The 15,000-nt window shown below is 53.5% G+C and overlaps 1 protein-coding gene across 1 annotated transcript in view; it reads left to right on the top strand.

Annotated features, from left to right (window-relative positions):
- The first annotated feature begins 3,332 nt into the window (after nucleotides 1-3,332).
- Nucleotides 3,333-15,000, top strand: part of CRISPLD2 (cysteine rich secretory protein LCCL domain containing 2) — a 66,743-nt gene continuing 55,075 nt past the window's right edge. Inside the window, exon 1 of the mRNA XM_061173345.1 lies at nucleotides 3,333-3,477. The gene's annotated coding sequence lies outside the window, so the exon portion shown is untranslated. The remainder of the gene's footprint in view (nucleotides 3,478-15,000) is intronic.

The raw sequence follows: 15,000 nt of genomic DNA, 5'->3' as shown, positions 1-15,000 counted from the left end.
AAGGGTATGGCAGCCATGATGTTCTGTGACTTCCATTGCCAGGCCACTAAAGGTCCTGCATCTTCTGCCTGGTTCTCTTGGGAGGCTTGCTCTGGGGGAAGTAAAAAGTCTGACTGCCCTGAGACTACCTTCCTGGAAAGGCCACGTGGCGCTCCTACCACGTGGGTGACTCAGCTTGGATGACCAGCCCAGTGGAACCTTCAGACGTCTGCAGCCCAGCCAACATCTGACTGCAACCACACAATGAAGCAAGGAAGAACCATCCAACGGGACCCACCCCAGATTCCTGAGCTACAAAACTACGAGCAAAATAAGATGGTTGTTTTAAGCCACTACATTTTGGGATGGTTTGTTACACAGCACCAGTGACCATAACATCCCATATGAGAAATGTTAACCCCACTGAGATGTTAAAGAGAAATGAAGTTGCTTAGAATGCCCAACGGGTTCACACTGCGGGCAATCCTGCTCCCTGCTCTCAGACCACCTGGTTCAGGGCCAAGGTCACAGGCGTGAGCGCTTGCTGGATGGAAGTCAGCGGGCAGTGCTGGGCACGGTCAGATCCCGTCTCTCAGCACGGCAGACGAGAAGCAGGTGGACCGATGAAGAGGAGACCACAGAGGGAGAGGAAAGGAGAAACAGTGGAGGTGGGGGTCTGGAAGTTCCTTGGTGCAGGGTGCTGGGGCAGCGGCTGCCAGTCTGGACAGGAGTTGGCAGCTCGGCTGGGGGGCGACACTGTAGAGAGGTGCCCTCAGGTTGCAGCTCTGCCAACAGCCCCCCTGGAACAGCTGAGCTGGGAAAGGTGTCCCCAGAGCCATCCGGGACCAGCGAGGAGCCTACAGAGTCGCCACAAAAAGGAGGCGGAGGCCCGAGCAAGCTGAGCTGTGGATGCTTCTGTACTGACCACACCTCCCCACCCCCACCCCCACCCCCACCCAGATGCTGGGCCCATGAGAAATCTGATTCTGTGTGGCTTCCCTTCCCCTCTGCTGGGGCAGGGACCACTTTCTCCCACTCCCCCGGACCCCAGGTTTCATGGTACACAAGGTGGTGGCAGCTGAGTGGGGGTGAGCATGAGTTGAAATCCCAGTTCCTTGTGATGGGAGGGAGTGTGCGTGAGAGCAGGGAACCAGCCTGGGAGGTGAGAGGTGAGTGAGGCCTTAAGAAAGCTGCTCAGTATTCCTGAGATTCAGATGCACAGTCACTATTCTACCAAAGTTTAATTGAAATTGTAAATATGAAATAAAATTTCTCCCTTAGTACAAAAACAAACAGAAAAACAAATCCCAGTTCCTCCACTAGGGAGCTGTGTAACCTTGGGAAAGCTACTTACCTCTCTGTGCCCAGTTTCCTGATGATGACAGCACCAGCCTCAGAGGGCCGCTGGGAGCGGGGAGTTTGCCAGGATGATGGGTATGAGGCCGGGTACCTGAGAGGCATCCGTGAAGAATACAAATCTGGGACTTCCCTGGTGGCGCAGTGGTTGGGAATCCGCAAATGCAGGGGACGCGGGTTCAAGCCCTGGTCTGGGAAGATCCCACATGCCGCAGAGCAACTAAGCCTGTGCGCCACAACTACTGAGCCTGCGCTCTAGAGCCCGCAAGCCACAGCTACTGAACCCGTGTGCCACAACTACTGAAGCCTGTGCGCCTAGAGCCCGTGCTCTGCAACAAGAGAAGCCACCGCAATGAGAAGCCCACGCACCACAACAAAGAGTAGCCCCCGCTCACCGCAACTAGATAAAGCCCGCGCGTAGCAACGAAGACCCAACAACGAAGACCCAATGCAGCCAAAGTAAATAAGTAAATTAAAAAAAAAAAAAGAATACAAATCTCTTCTCCCCTTGGATTTGCTCTTTGTCAAACCGAGGACACTTGTTCTGCAGCAGTCTTTTGCTCACCACTAAATGCCCCAGTACTTGGGACAGAGCCTGGCACATAGTAGGTGCTTAATAAGTATTGGATGAATGAATGTTGAGCTGACAATGATGCTTCAAAAACTGAGAAAAGGAAGAAAAGTAAAAGAAATGAAAATAATATGAGTTTTAAAAAGATAACTTTTTTATCTGCATTTGAGCTGCACCAAAATCTTCAAGAGCTTCCAGCTTTCTGAATCCGTGTCACACATGCCTGGCCAATCACTGAGGTTCTTCCCTTATCTTTGCCCCAACCCTGTCCACACCCCCTTCCCGCCCCGTGTGCTCTGACCTGTCTGGGTGCCCCAGACTCTGAGATCCCCGCATAGCACAGGGGCGGGTGCAGGGTGACTGGATGGGGGCTGTGTGCGGGGAGTCGATACTGAGTGAGCTGATTCGGTGTCTTCGTGCAGGAATAAGCAACGTGGTGAGGACAGGCTCCATCTCGCCCTTGGGCACCACCAGCACGCAGTAGGTCCACACTATGTGACTGAGTGGGGAGCACGGGGGAGTCCTTTAGCTCCTGCAGCCTTGATTTCTTCCCCTGCCAACAAGGGCCTTGGCTTTACATCTCTCAAAGGCAGTTGCTTCTGGCTCTCAATTGATCAGAGTGTTAAACTGCACTGTCCTCCGGGGACTTGGGGCACTCTCTTCTCCAAGCCTCAGTTGCCCAATCTGTGAAATGGGTTCATTTCCATCTCACTGGATTCCTGTGAACCTGTACTGGAATAATGACGGTAAAGTGCTTAGCCTGGACCTCGGCTTTACTGCCTTCATCCAGTAAGGTCTTCCTGTCTTCATTCACACCCTGGAAATTGTGTGTGTGTGTGTTTGTGTGTGTGTGTGTGTCAGGGTGGCAAGAGTGAAGTTTTCTATCCACGCATAGAGGATGGAAATAAATTTAGCAAGTGTGTATTCTGCACCATAGTTGATGGAGCCCCCGCCCTTCCTGATTTCATTTGCTGCAATCCACGGGAGGTAGCTTCCCTTTTCCCATTTTCCAGTTGAGCCGCGGAGAAGTGGAATTTGGTAAATTTGCACACCCCTGGTGGAAAGTGCCTGGCATCGCGCTGGGTGCATCGTTAAGCTGTCAATGGAAACGATACTTTTATGGTCATGACGAGAAACTGAGCGCGTCCTCCTCTTGTCAAGCCGAGTTCTTTGGACGCAGGTGGTCCCGCCCTCCCTACGACGCCCCCCACCGGACCCCAGGCGCCCGCGCCTCCGGGTGTCCTCCGGGCTCCTGGGGTGGGACGAGGCCGGGAGGGGCGGGGCCGGTGGGGTGGGGGAGGACCTGGCGGGGCGAGGCCGGGAGGACAGGGGCGGGGCCGCGACGGCGCGGCCCCATCAGCACCGCCCACCGCCGCGGGGCGTGGCCCCGGCGTTCCGGGCAACCTACAAGAGGCGGCGCGCAGGGTCCTCGGACCCACTGCATCTCTCGGCGGCACCGGTGTCCCGTATCCCGCGACCTGCCCGCTGTGTCCGCTGTGCCCGTGCTGCCGCTGCCGCCCCTCCACTCAGAAGACGCCGGCGAGGAGGTGGCTGGAGCCCTGCGGAGGGAGGTAAGTGTGACTTAAATTGTTCTCCTCTCTGCACTGTACGATCCGCTCCCGCAATCTCCGAGGAGCTGAAATAGCCAGAGCAGATGCCACCTTTTAGGGCTTGCTGTGTGCAGGCACTTAGCTGAGCGCGCCACCTGCATCTCAGAACCATGCTCGGCAGCGTGCCCGTCCACAGATGGGGAAACTGAGGCTCAGCGAGGGCAAGTTGCCTGAGACCTCACATGCTGGAAGCGAGGGAGCAGGACTCAAAGGCTGTCTGACCGCAGAATCGTGCTCCCTGAGGCTGTGTACTCCTCCCTCACCTGTGTACACAGTGGGCGTCATCTGTTGCGTTCCTGTGTACACAGTGGGCGTCAATAAATAGAAAGCTGGTGGTGTGTATGTGGCAGGACTTCGAATGTGTCCTGCCCACGTGTGGAGGGCCGGGGTGATCCTAAGGGCGGCATGTGCGTTCTCCTTGGCAAGTTTACAGGGCCACGCCCCTTTATGATTTTGTTTGGAACAAACCTTCCAGGTAGTCTTCCTGAGGGTCAGAGAGGTGCAGTGTCCAGGCAGAGCGGAGGCTGGGACCCAATTCTGTCTGCCTCCAAAGCTCCATATGGCTGTGGGTGCATCCAAGCGTGGGGCATATCAGAGTTCCTACAGGTTTGGGAAGAGTTCCTGGGTCTCTTCAACCAGAGTGGATATCTGCGTAAACTTCTTGTGGGGGGACGGCTGGGAGCTGAGGGCTCAGCTCTGGGGTCTAGGAGATCTGCAGCCCCAGGTGGAAGAGCCAGGGCGAGCCCCTCGTGCAGTGCAGACCCAGAACCTCCCTTGAAAGGGCTGGGCTGGTGGACAAGCCAGGAAGGGCTTAGCTGATGCCTGCTCATCGAAGTCCGATTTGAATTGGGTGTATTTTAGCCAGAGGTGAGCTACTCCTCTGGTCAAGAGAGGCAGCTGGGAGTCTGGCAGGTGCCCAGCTCAACTTCCAACCAAGAGTGGGCTTGTGAGTTTCTACCTTGAACCTTTGGTCTCCTTCCCCGGGCAGAAGAGGGTGAGCCTGCCTTCCCCAGTGGGGTCAGGACACCAAGGGTCTAGAGCCTGACAGATGAGAGACCATGTGAAGGACAAGGTGAAGGCCGTGCCCCCTTCTCCAGATAGACCCAGAGGGGAACTCTCAGGGCTCTTTGTCTTGTGCACCTGATTTTCTGTTTCTGCCCCTGATCTGGCTGTTTGCACGTGGGGGAAGGACCAGAAGGTGTGAGAGCTGTGTTGCTGGTGCGCTAGCTGTGAGGGCCCTTGCCGTCCTCTTTACCTGCAACACACCTGGGCACAAGGCCTCTAGATGTTCATTACAGATGAGGCAGCCGAGGTTCAAAGAGGTGAAGTGCTTGCCCAAGGTCCCCTAGCTTGTGTGGGAGGTTGTCACCCCAGGCCTCTCTGTCTACTTACCCTACACACTTAGCGGCTGGGTCCTGCCTCCTTTAAGGCACTTCTCTGCCCAACTGCTGACTCTACGTCTGAATCTGACCTTCAACAAGGAACCGTTTCGTTTGAGAGGGGCTCCACGTGAAATAGCAGCAGCGTTGAGCCCCAGCCTCGTCCCTGATGACGCAGCCAGGGAGGAGAATGAAGAGAGTGATTTTGATTTTTACAGTCTCTTAAAAAATAGGAGTAGGAATAGTAACGATAGCATCTGTAATCCTACCAGCAGCTGACATTTATCTGGCACTTACTGTGGCCCAGACGTGCCTGGGGTTTTACATGGATGACCTATCCTGCTGACTTCTTTATGAGCTGGACTGTCCTCCTTTTTACAAGGAGGCAGTCGAGGCTCAGAGTGATTAAGGTATGTACCCGACGTGACACGGCCAGAGCGGGGAAGAGCTGCCATCCTGGCTGGACCCCACCCGAGATTCTGGAAGAAGATGCCGGTCCAGTGGCTGGCCACAGGACTGTCAACGCGGAGCGTGCTGCTGCGCAAGGCTTCTGCCATGTGGGCTCTGAATCCCTGGCCCCGGTTAGGGGTGGGCCTGGAGAGGGGCTTGGGATCCACTCTGCTGACAGGTACCTGTATCAACGTGCAGAGGGCCCCGCTGGGGAGCCCAGAGCAATGCCAGCTGCTCCCACAGTCCTGCGTCTGGAAAGGAGAGCTGGCTTGATGGGGAGGGGCTGGAGCTCAGCAGAAGAGCATGAGCTTCTGAAAGCCCCCAAACTGCATCCCTCCCTCAGAGACCTCACGTTGGATATCTGGGGTTTGTGGTAGGTTGCATTTGAAAACTGGCTTTCAAAGGCAGGACCCCCAAATGCCGACCTCTTTGGCCTTGTGGGAGCTGGAACGTTTCTTTTCTCTGTCACCAGAGTAATTTACTGCGTATGGGAGGTGCCTCTGTGTCTGCTTGCTCCCGACCTAGGAAGCTTTTTTCCCCCTCTTTTTTTGCAGACTCACTGGTTTTTGATCAGTCCCAGATGTGCAAACCCAGCATCACTCAAAGGGGCTCATGGCTTGTCAAGAAAGGAAAATATAACACAGGCGTCATTTCATTTCATCTTCAGTTCATTGAGCTGAATAGCTTCTCAGACCTTCATGGGATAGGGCATCTGGAGCCCCTCATAAAGTCCCAAAGGGAGCACACTCTGTTCTGGAACGGGGAGGGTCAGGCAGATCTGGGTGGTGGTTGGTAGGGCCAGCCATGCTCGTTTTTCTTTCTTTCTTTTTTTCCTTGAAAAAAAAAAGGTTTTATTGTGGTAAAATACTCATCAACATAAGATTTACATTTTAAAGTACAGAGTTTGGTGGCATCTAGTACATTAGCAATGTTCTGTAACCATCACCACTGTTTAATTCCAGAACGTTTTCATCATCCCAAAAGGAGACCCCATAACCATTATTAACAATCACTCCCCATTCTGTCCTCCCCGGCCCCTGGCAACTGCTCATCTGCTTTCTGTCTCTCTGGATTTGCTTATTCTGGACATTTCATATAAATGGAATCCTACAGTATGTGGCTTTTTGTGTCTGGCTTCTCTCACTGAGCATAACGTTGTCAAGGTTCATTCATGATGTAGCCTGTGTCAGTGCTGCGTCCCTTTTTATGGCTGAGTACTATTCCGGTGTATGGATAGACCATCTTTCATTTATCCCTTCTTCCACTGATGGAAGTTTGGGCCATTTCCACCTTTTGGCTATTGTGCATAATGCTGCTATTAACATCTGTGTACACATTTTTGTTTGTACACCTGTTTTCAGTTGTTTTGGGTCTACCCCTAGGAGTAAAATAGCTGGGTCACATGGTATTAAGGAACACGTGTCCCATTTTCTTGACTTCCCTCTTGAAGAAACATCAACTGAGATCATCTCATTCAGGAATGAGAATCTGGCGTCTGGGTGTTTTGGGGGAGGTGTTCACAGTTCCCCTGCCTCCGCAACAGGAGAGCAGCTGACGGAGATTCCTGTCGGAGATGTTGCCCTGGGGGAGCTCAGCTTTCTACCCCAGGCTGTGCAGTTGTGGGTACTCACCGACAGACACCCCCTCTTCAAGGCTGTGGGGATAGACAGTTTCTCATGATCCAGCCCGAGGAAGATATATCTTCTCTGATTGTCTCAAATGCTGTGTCAGCTTAGACAAAAACCACAGATTTAGGGGAAAAAGAAAAGTCCTAATGAGGATTATGCAACTTTTGGACCATCGTTTTAAAAAAATATAAATTATGAAATCCCACATTTTCAGTCCAAGTTTCTGGATCACATCCCACTGTGAGTACAGAATGGTGAAATCCCAGAAAGGAAAAGAATCCAGCTTCCATCTTGTTTGCAGTCAGGTGGTCCCAGAATGGACCCTGCCCTGAGGTTCTTTTGTATTGAAAAAATCCTGGATCTCTCTAGAACTGGGAACTGGCATTCAGCTGGCAACTGCTGAGGCTGACTTGGTAAGATCCTAGAAGTCCTTTTAGAGCAAAGAGGCAGCGTTCTCTGGCAGGGAAAGGTGACGTTGGGGGGTACACCAAGGGGAGGGACCAGGTGTGCGCAAAGGCCTGGAGGAGGGGAGGGGCCTGGCACCCTGAATGACAAGAAGCTCAGGGGGGCTGGGGTCTAAGGGTCAGGCTCAGGGCGGAGGAGCCTGCCTTGCGGTGGGGTCAGCTGTACTGAGCTTGGATTTCCTGCTCTGGGCTGCGGGGCGCAGGAGAGTCACAGGGTGGCCTTTGTACTTGAGAACAGATCACTGTGGGATGAGCAGTATCCCCCAAAGTGTGGGGAGCCCATCCTGCTGGTCCCCGAGGTGACTGAGTGTGTCTACTGACCCAGCAGCAAAGGCCTCCCACCCGGGCGCTGTTCTCTCCTCTGTGTCACAGCAAGGCGACCATCTCAGGGGGTGCCTTCTGCCCCGAATGCCTCCCCGCCCTGACCTTGCTACAACAGAGAGCGCCCTCTACAGTGAAGCCCTTGGCCCCAACTCTCTTACGTTTTCCTCGTGTTCCGTTTTACTCCAGCCTCAGGTTCTCTGCACCTGCTGATGAGAGAAGGTTCCCTTTTTTTTTTTTTTTTTTTTTTAATTTATTTATTTTTGGCTGCGTTGGGTCTTCGTTGCTGCGCGGGCTTTCTCTAGTTGCGGCGAGCGGGGGCTACTCTTCGTTGCAGTGCGCGGGCTTCTCATTGTGGTGGCTTTTCTTGCTGTGGAGCACGGGCTCTAGGCACGTGGGCTTCTGTAGTTGTGGCACGTGGGCTTCAGTAGTTGTGGCTCGCAGGCTCTAGAGCGCAGGCTCAGTAGTCGTGGCGCACGGGCTTAGTTGCTTCGTGGCATGTGGCATGTGACATCTTCCCGGACCAGGGCTCGAACCTGTGTCCCCTGCATTGGCAGGCAGATTCTTAACCACTACGCCACCAGGGAAGTCCCGAGAAGGTTCCTTTTTTAAAGTAAATTTCTTTGAACCCCCAAAGCAAGCCAACTTCAATAAAATACACAGTATGAACTAGAACAGGGAGACGGTAGGAAGGTGGGCAAAGCTTGGGGAAGGGGGTGTGCCAAGGGCTGGAGTTTGGGAAACACTGGACTAAGGTGCGGCGTGAGAAGATTTGAGAGGCTTTTACCACCTAGAGCAGGGGTTCTCAAAGTGGGGTCCCCGGACCAGCAGCGGCTCCCGGGAGCCCGTCCGAATGCTGATTCTCAGGCCCTGCCCCAAGCCTCCTAAAGCTATGGGGGTGGGGCCGGCAATCTGTGCTTTCACGCGGCTTCCAGCACTTTCTGGTGCGGGCTCCGGGGTGGGACCCATTGCCCTGGAAAGCCGAGAAGACTTGCCCTGGGCCCCAGCCCCAGAATGGGGTGGGCGGGGCTGGCTGATGGGGGCGGAAGGTTCTGTTTACAGGGCCTGGTGTGACCAGAAACAGGTCACATGGCGAGAATGGAGCCAGTGGCTTGGGAGCTAGAACGACCTCTTCTGTCCAGAGCCGAGGCCCCTGAGAACAGGCTCTTGACGTGTGCCTAGGACTTTCTTCTGGAAGAGCGCTCGGCTTGTTGGCACCCGTTGCTCTGGGGCCCGAGCAAGTGTCCTGAGGATTCCCGCCTTTTCCTTCAGCCTGTGTTTAGAGCCCCGTGTGCCCAGGAGCTTGTGAAGTCCGTCTGTTTGTAACCCCTAAGCGGCCCCTGTGAAAGAATGGGTTGTTTCCTTCCCAGCATTTAAAATACATCTGTGTGTATGCACGTGTCCGCTGCGCCTCTCCATCCCGCCCCCAAACCGGCTCGCAACACAGCCAGTCTGTTCTCATGGGGGAAGCACGGGCTGCTGTAAAAACACTGTTTATTCCCGGGAACCTTCAAGGCCGGGCTTCCCAGGGACTGAGATATTTTCAGCTTTGGCATCGCTGGACAAAGTGCCCTTCAGACTGGGGATGAACTGGGCCCTGTCTGGGAGAGTCGGTGTCTGGCCCAAGTGGGAGGCTCTGGCAGCACGGAGCTTTATCTGGGCTCCAGCACCTTCAAGTTCACTTTGAAGGGCTGTAGGAGACCAGGCCCCGGACTTGTCTCATTGCTGAGCCTCCTGGGGAGAGCCCTGGAGGATTTTCTCTTGCATTATCTGTTCTCCAGCTTCTCTGGAGTTGTTCTTCCAACAGAAGCCAGGACTTCTTTAAATTTCTCTTAAACTTTTTATTAAAGTTCAACATGCTAGAGAAGAATGCACATGCATTCGTGCATTGGGGGATGAATTTTCTCCAAGTGCGCAAGCCCGTGCTACACCCCCAGAGCTACAGAGCCTGACCATCCCCCAGGAACCCTCCCATAGCCCCACCTCCGAGGGTAACCATTTCCTGATTTATGATGGTATAGGTTGGTTTTGCCTGGTTTTGAACTTTACATAAATGAACCGTGCATGTTTCATCCCTGGAGTCTGGCTTCTTTGGTTCAGTGTTAATGTCTGTGAGCTTCGTCTGCAATGCTACATCTGCCAGGCTCTCAAAGCATAAATCAGACCCTGTCACCATCGGCTTCATCTGCCCTGCACCCGACACGCACGCACGCACACACAGACACACACACACACCCCTCTTTGCAATTATTTTTTAAAATTTTTACTGTTTTTATTTTATGGCCATGCCGCATGGCATGCGGGATCTTAGTTCCCCAGCCAGGGATCAAACCCGCACCCCCTGCAGTGGAAGCGCAGAGTCTTAACCGCTGGACCACCAGGGAAGTTCCCCCTCTTTGTGTTTAGAATAAAATCCTTGTCATGGCCCTCAAGGCCCCTGGCTGCTTGGCCCTGCTTGCCTCTGTGACCCCATTTCTCCCCGGCCACACTGGCTTTGCACCCCTCGTTGGTCAGAGCAAGATGGTGACCATCTCTGAGCCTTTGTCCTTGCGGTTCCTGCTGCCTGGAGTTCACCCCAGCCAGAGTGGTCCCTGCCCCTCCCTCTGCCCAACCTCACCATCCCACGTCCCAGGGCTGTCTTCCTCCAGCCTCTGTATCGTCTATTTGCTGCGATGTTCCCTCCCTCCCCGCCCCCCAATTCCTGGGGACAGAGTCTTGTTCACTGGGCTATCCCAAGGACTCCGTGGCCACCTGAGGGTTTGCCCTGGGGATATTCATCTGTGAAGCAATGTGACAATTCCATAGCCTGCTGCTGTAGAATTCTTGAGCTTGGTTCAAGGCTGTGACTCATCCTTGCAGGTACCACCCAATACCAGTGAATCATGCATTTCAGGTGGGAGGCTGGTCCAGATGCTGTCAGCCTTGTAGCCTGGAGCAGAGATGATCTGGGATGCCCGAATTCACCCAGGAGGAGGAGGGAAAGAAACAGTCATTAAACACCGGTAAACCTGGGACTCTGCTGCTGGGCTCTTTAGAACCACTATCTCCATAATCTGCAAATCCTCCCCCAGCCCTGGGAGAAATTCAGGGCTTCGTTTTGCCCATGAGGAATTGGAGACTCCACGAGGTTGAGGGACCCTCTGGGCAGCACCCAGCTCAGTGATGTGGAGTCAGGATTCCAACCAGGGTTGACCCAATGTCCACGCTTATCCACGCTGCCTCCTGGGAGTCCTTGATTTCTTGTCCTTTGGAGGTGGAGGTTTTTTGCCATTTATCTAAAGCTTCGCTGGGAGCGTTGTTTCCAAGGAAACATCCACACATCTGCAAGAAGGGAGAAAGGGGCCCCAGGAGTTATGTACTGGGTATTTTAAGAACATATTAATTTATTATCCAGTCACTTTAAAGTGGCTTCTCTTATATATTATCTTGGCTTGCACTGAACAAACCTGGTTTTAGTTCTTTTTTTTTTTTTTTTCGCACAGTAGATTAAGTAAATGTTTGTTGAGCGAGTGTTCTCTTTTTGTGTATATTCTTAGCATAGTATTTAAAAAACCGAATGGGTTTTGTATATTGTATTTGTTCAATTAAGCATCCTGAGATATTGCCCTGTGTATCCTGTAAGGACGTATCTTTGGCTGAGGGGACAGGAGGAAAGAAAGTGCCTGCAGCGGGGGGCGGGGGCATTTTTGTTAAGCCTAGTGTTCATCTTTGTGGGGTTGAGGGCAGAGCAGTTGGCAAGGGAAGGGACAGGCCTGTTTCCTCCATTGTCCTGCCCTAATTCTGTTGAGAAGGGTTTAAGGAAAACTGGCTCCAATGGAGGAGGGAGATCCCCACCCCTGGGGTGTCTGGTACTTACCCAGTCCTGGGATCTGCCTGAGACAGGCTGGGGTGTCCCGCGCCCCTCCTCCCAGCCACCACTTCATTCCTGGAATTTCTGGGTGGTTTGTGGGTCTGACTCTGCTCTGCCGTTGGCCTCGCTCACGTTTTGAGTTCTCCTTTGTGCTTCTGAAGAAGAGCGGAGCCTGGGGTACCCCGGGCTTGGGGCTTAGCCTCAGGGTCTCTCGCTGAGTCCGGCTGACGTCGGGGCACAGGTCAGAACTGCCCTGACGTTTTGGAGAGCAGGATGGGTAGGCGGTCAGAGGGTGGCAGGCTCCTCGGCATCGTCCGCAGGCACTCTGTATGACCGTGAGCAAGCTGCTTGTCTGTGTTGAGCCTCAGTTCCCTCATCTGTAAAATAGGGATCATAATTGCAGTGACCCCATCAGGCTGTGCAGAGGATGAAATACGAGATTCTGGGAGTAGAAGACCTAGAACAATGTCTGCCGCTTCGCCCTAACTCATCAAGTGTTGGCTGGGTTATTGGGGATAAGTGTTTGCTGGGCAGTTAATACGCGCTGAGGATTCAAGTTGAATAAGACCCAGTCGGCCAGTGCTGTGCTGGAACTGGCCGACTGGGTCATGCTGGCTTGTCCCGGCTTGTCCCGGCTTGTGAGAGCCCATGGTTAAGTATTCAGAAAAGTTGTGGTTAAGTTTCCGAAAAGTTCAACCCAGCCATCATTTTTTTTTTTTTAATTGAAGTATCGTTGATGTACAATGTCATGTAAGTTTCAGGTGTACAGCACAGTGATTCAGTTATATACACATATATATGTATATATTCCCGTATTTTTAGATACTTTTCCCTTATAGGTTATTACAAAATGTTGAGTATAACTCCCTGTGAACACCACCAACATTAAATGTTATAGAAACTTACAGTGAAATAAGTCTTATTTAAAACAAAGGTAATAAGTACTCAAAACTTAGCGCATCCTATTTTTTTACCTCGCTTTACTATTCTCTCTGCTCTTGGGGTGGTTGATGTCTATTCTGCGCATGTGATGGAAAAACGACATCATTCTGTGTGATCGTGAGGCTCTTTCCAGAAACTCCATGCTCAGTGACCCCACGTTGGTGGCTTCAAATTGCCATGGTGGGAATATTTACACCAAGGGAATTGGCAGACACTACAGATCAGGGTGGGTATTTTGGGGTTTTTCGAGCCTCAGTTGTTAAACATTTACCAGCACAGCAATGGTTCCAGCCGTCAAGAAGCGCCCAGTCTTAGCTGGCAAGGCAGCAAGTGTGAGCAGACAGGAGGCAGGCTGCTGAGGCCTCGACACCCACGGCCGGTGAACTCAGCCGAGCTGAGCCCTGGAAGGGGACCCAGCGCTGCAACCGCACTGGCCTCTGAACCGGCTGACTGTCACCACTGTGAATCCGGTTCCCGGCCAGTTGGTCACATTCACGCTGCAGACCTGGTCTGTGACGTCTCGGAACCCACTTCCCCAGAAAGCTGGGAAAAAGTGTCCAAGGCCTCAGGCATGCAGTGAGCCGAAGCATGTCTCAAGTTTAGGGGTGGGCTTCCCCCTGCCCCCGACAAGCATTAGACATTTATTGGATTTTTAAAAATTAGATTTTGTCTCAAAGCAGAGGTGGGGCTTTGAAGTAATGTGGTGAAGAGAGAATAGCCTTCTTCACTGTGTTCCCCGTCATTAATTCCAGCCTTCCCCAAATCCCTCCAAACAATGCATCTGTGGAGCATTTAGCATCACCATCACTATTGTCATAGCCAGTACTATTAGCCATAGACCACGTAGCGAACCCTGTAATACTGTAACACTCGTGTTCCTCATCTCCGTCATTCCTCGTACCACGGCTCGTCCCTTGGCCCCAGCCTGCCCCCTCCCCTGCAGGCTGATCCATCCCTGCTCAGCAGTGAAGACTCAGCTGAAGGGTCGTTGCTTTCTGGAAGCCTCCTGGAGCTGAATCACACCTGCAGACCTGTCAGTCTTGTTCACCCACAGAGGCGCCAGCGGTGTTCAGTAAATATTTACGGAGTGAATGTACGGATCTCCTCGTCCCAACGAGGTCAGACATTGGCGGTTCACCGGTGAACAAGGCGGACAGGTCTGGGGCCATGATTAAGCAGTGACCCTGCAGTTGAGTCTTAACCCACGAGCAGGACTTCATTCATCAGCGGGACCCGGGCGGGGGCGGGGCAGGCTGGGGTCATGGGGTGAGCCGCGAGAACAGCATGTGCAAAAGCAGAGAGCTTGGCCCGGCCTTGGGGCTGACAGCTGGCAGGCTCTGTCCTAAGAGTCATCTTTCTGGCAGGCTTTCCTAAACATAGGCGAAGGCAGCCCAGGCGGGATGACATCGAACTTCAACCACGTTCTCTTTCTTTCTCTCATTCCTGAGAGTTGAATTTGGTGGCAGCATCCCCCAGGAGCTAGCCCTCGAGGAGACCCCTGGCTAGATTGGGGACATGCGGGGCTGTGGATGCCCTAAATGTCCCCAGAGCCTTGGCCGGAGTGGAGGGGTGATGGCAGAGCCCACGTTGCAGCGGCCACGTGCTCAGAGTTCCTACGCGTCCAGAAAGCTGGATTTCAAGCCTTGGTTCCACCTCAAACCAGCCCCGCAACCTCACAGATACCACGTAACGTCTCCCAGGCTCAGTTTTGTTTTCCAGAAAATGGGGTAGAAAACAGCCAGAGTCCAACTGCACCTGAAAGCTGAGGCTGTGCTGCAGGAATCTGACCCCAGGTTGGGTCTGGCCGTTGACCGTGGGGCTTGAAAGCTTTCTTGGTCCCCTCCCCGCCCCACCCCGGTATGTGCTTATGGGACCCTGTCACCGTTATCTTTTTTGTGGTCTCCCGGGCTGGGTTTTGCAGCTGGGGCCAAGGAGACGACGTCTCCCAGACAGCGTTTCTGTGAATTGTGCGGCCGTCCACGTGGGTGTTTCAGGCTTTTGGTAGGAGGCCAGGGACAGAGAGTGGAGAAGGGCTTATCTAGAAATGAAGCTTGCGTTTGGCAACCCTAGGAGAAACCGGAGACAAACGTGCAGAGCTGGAGAGCGTGGGCCTCCGTCTCCAGGAACCGAAGGGAGCTCGGGTGAAGCTCCCTTCCCTCGAGGGGCTCCCTGAAGTGTGAGCCCCTCGGGGACGTTAGGAGGGCTGGAGGGTGCCCGGCAGAGAGGGTCAGTCGGTGCGGGCGTCGTATTTTAGTCAAAGGTGCGTCAGCAGATCGAGACTGGGTGGGTGCCAAGCCCCATGACGGGGAGTATCTTGGTGAAATGTCACCATGATGTAAAGGTTTCATTCCCCTGGGGGCGACAAATGGATGCCTTCTCGACAGAGTCACTGTCTGACCTGGGGTGGGGCACGGTGCCTGTCTCCACTGAGCCCCACTCTCCACGCAGGA

This window comes from Eubalaena glacialis, chromosome 18 (assembly GCF_028564815.1).
Source record: "Eubalaena glacialis isolate mEubGla1 chromosome 18, mEubGla1.1.hap2.+ XY, whole genome shotgun sequence".
NCBI classification, from domain to species: domain Eukaryota; kingdom Metazoa; phylum Chordata; class Mammalia; order Artiodactyla; family Balaenidae; genus Eubalaena; species Eubalaena glacialis.
Note: the sequence above shows the minus strand (reverse complement) of the source record. Positions and strands in the feature narration are given on the sequence as shown.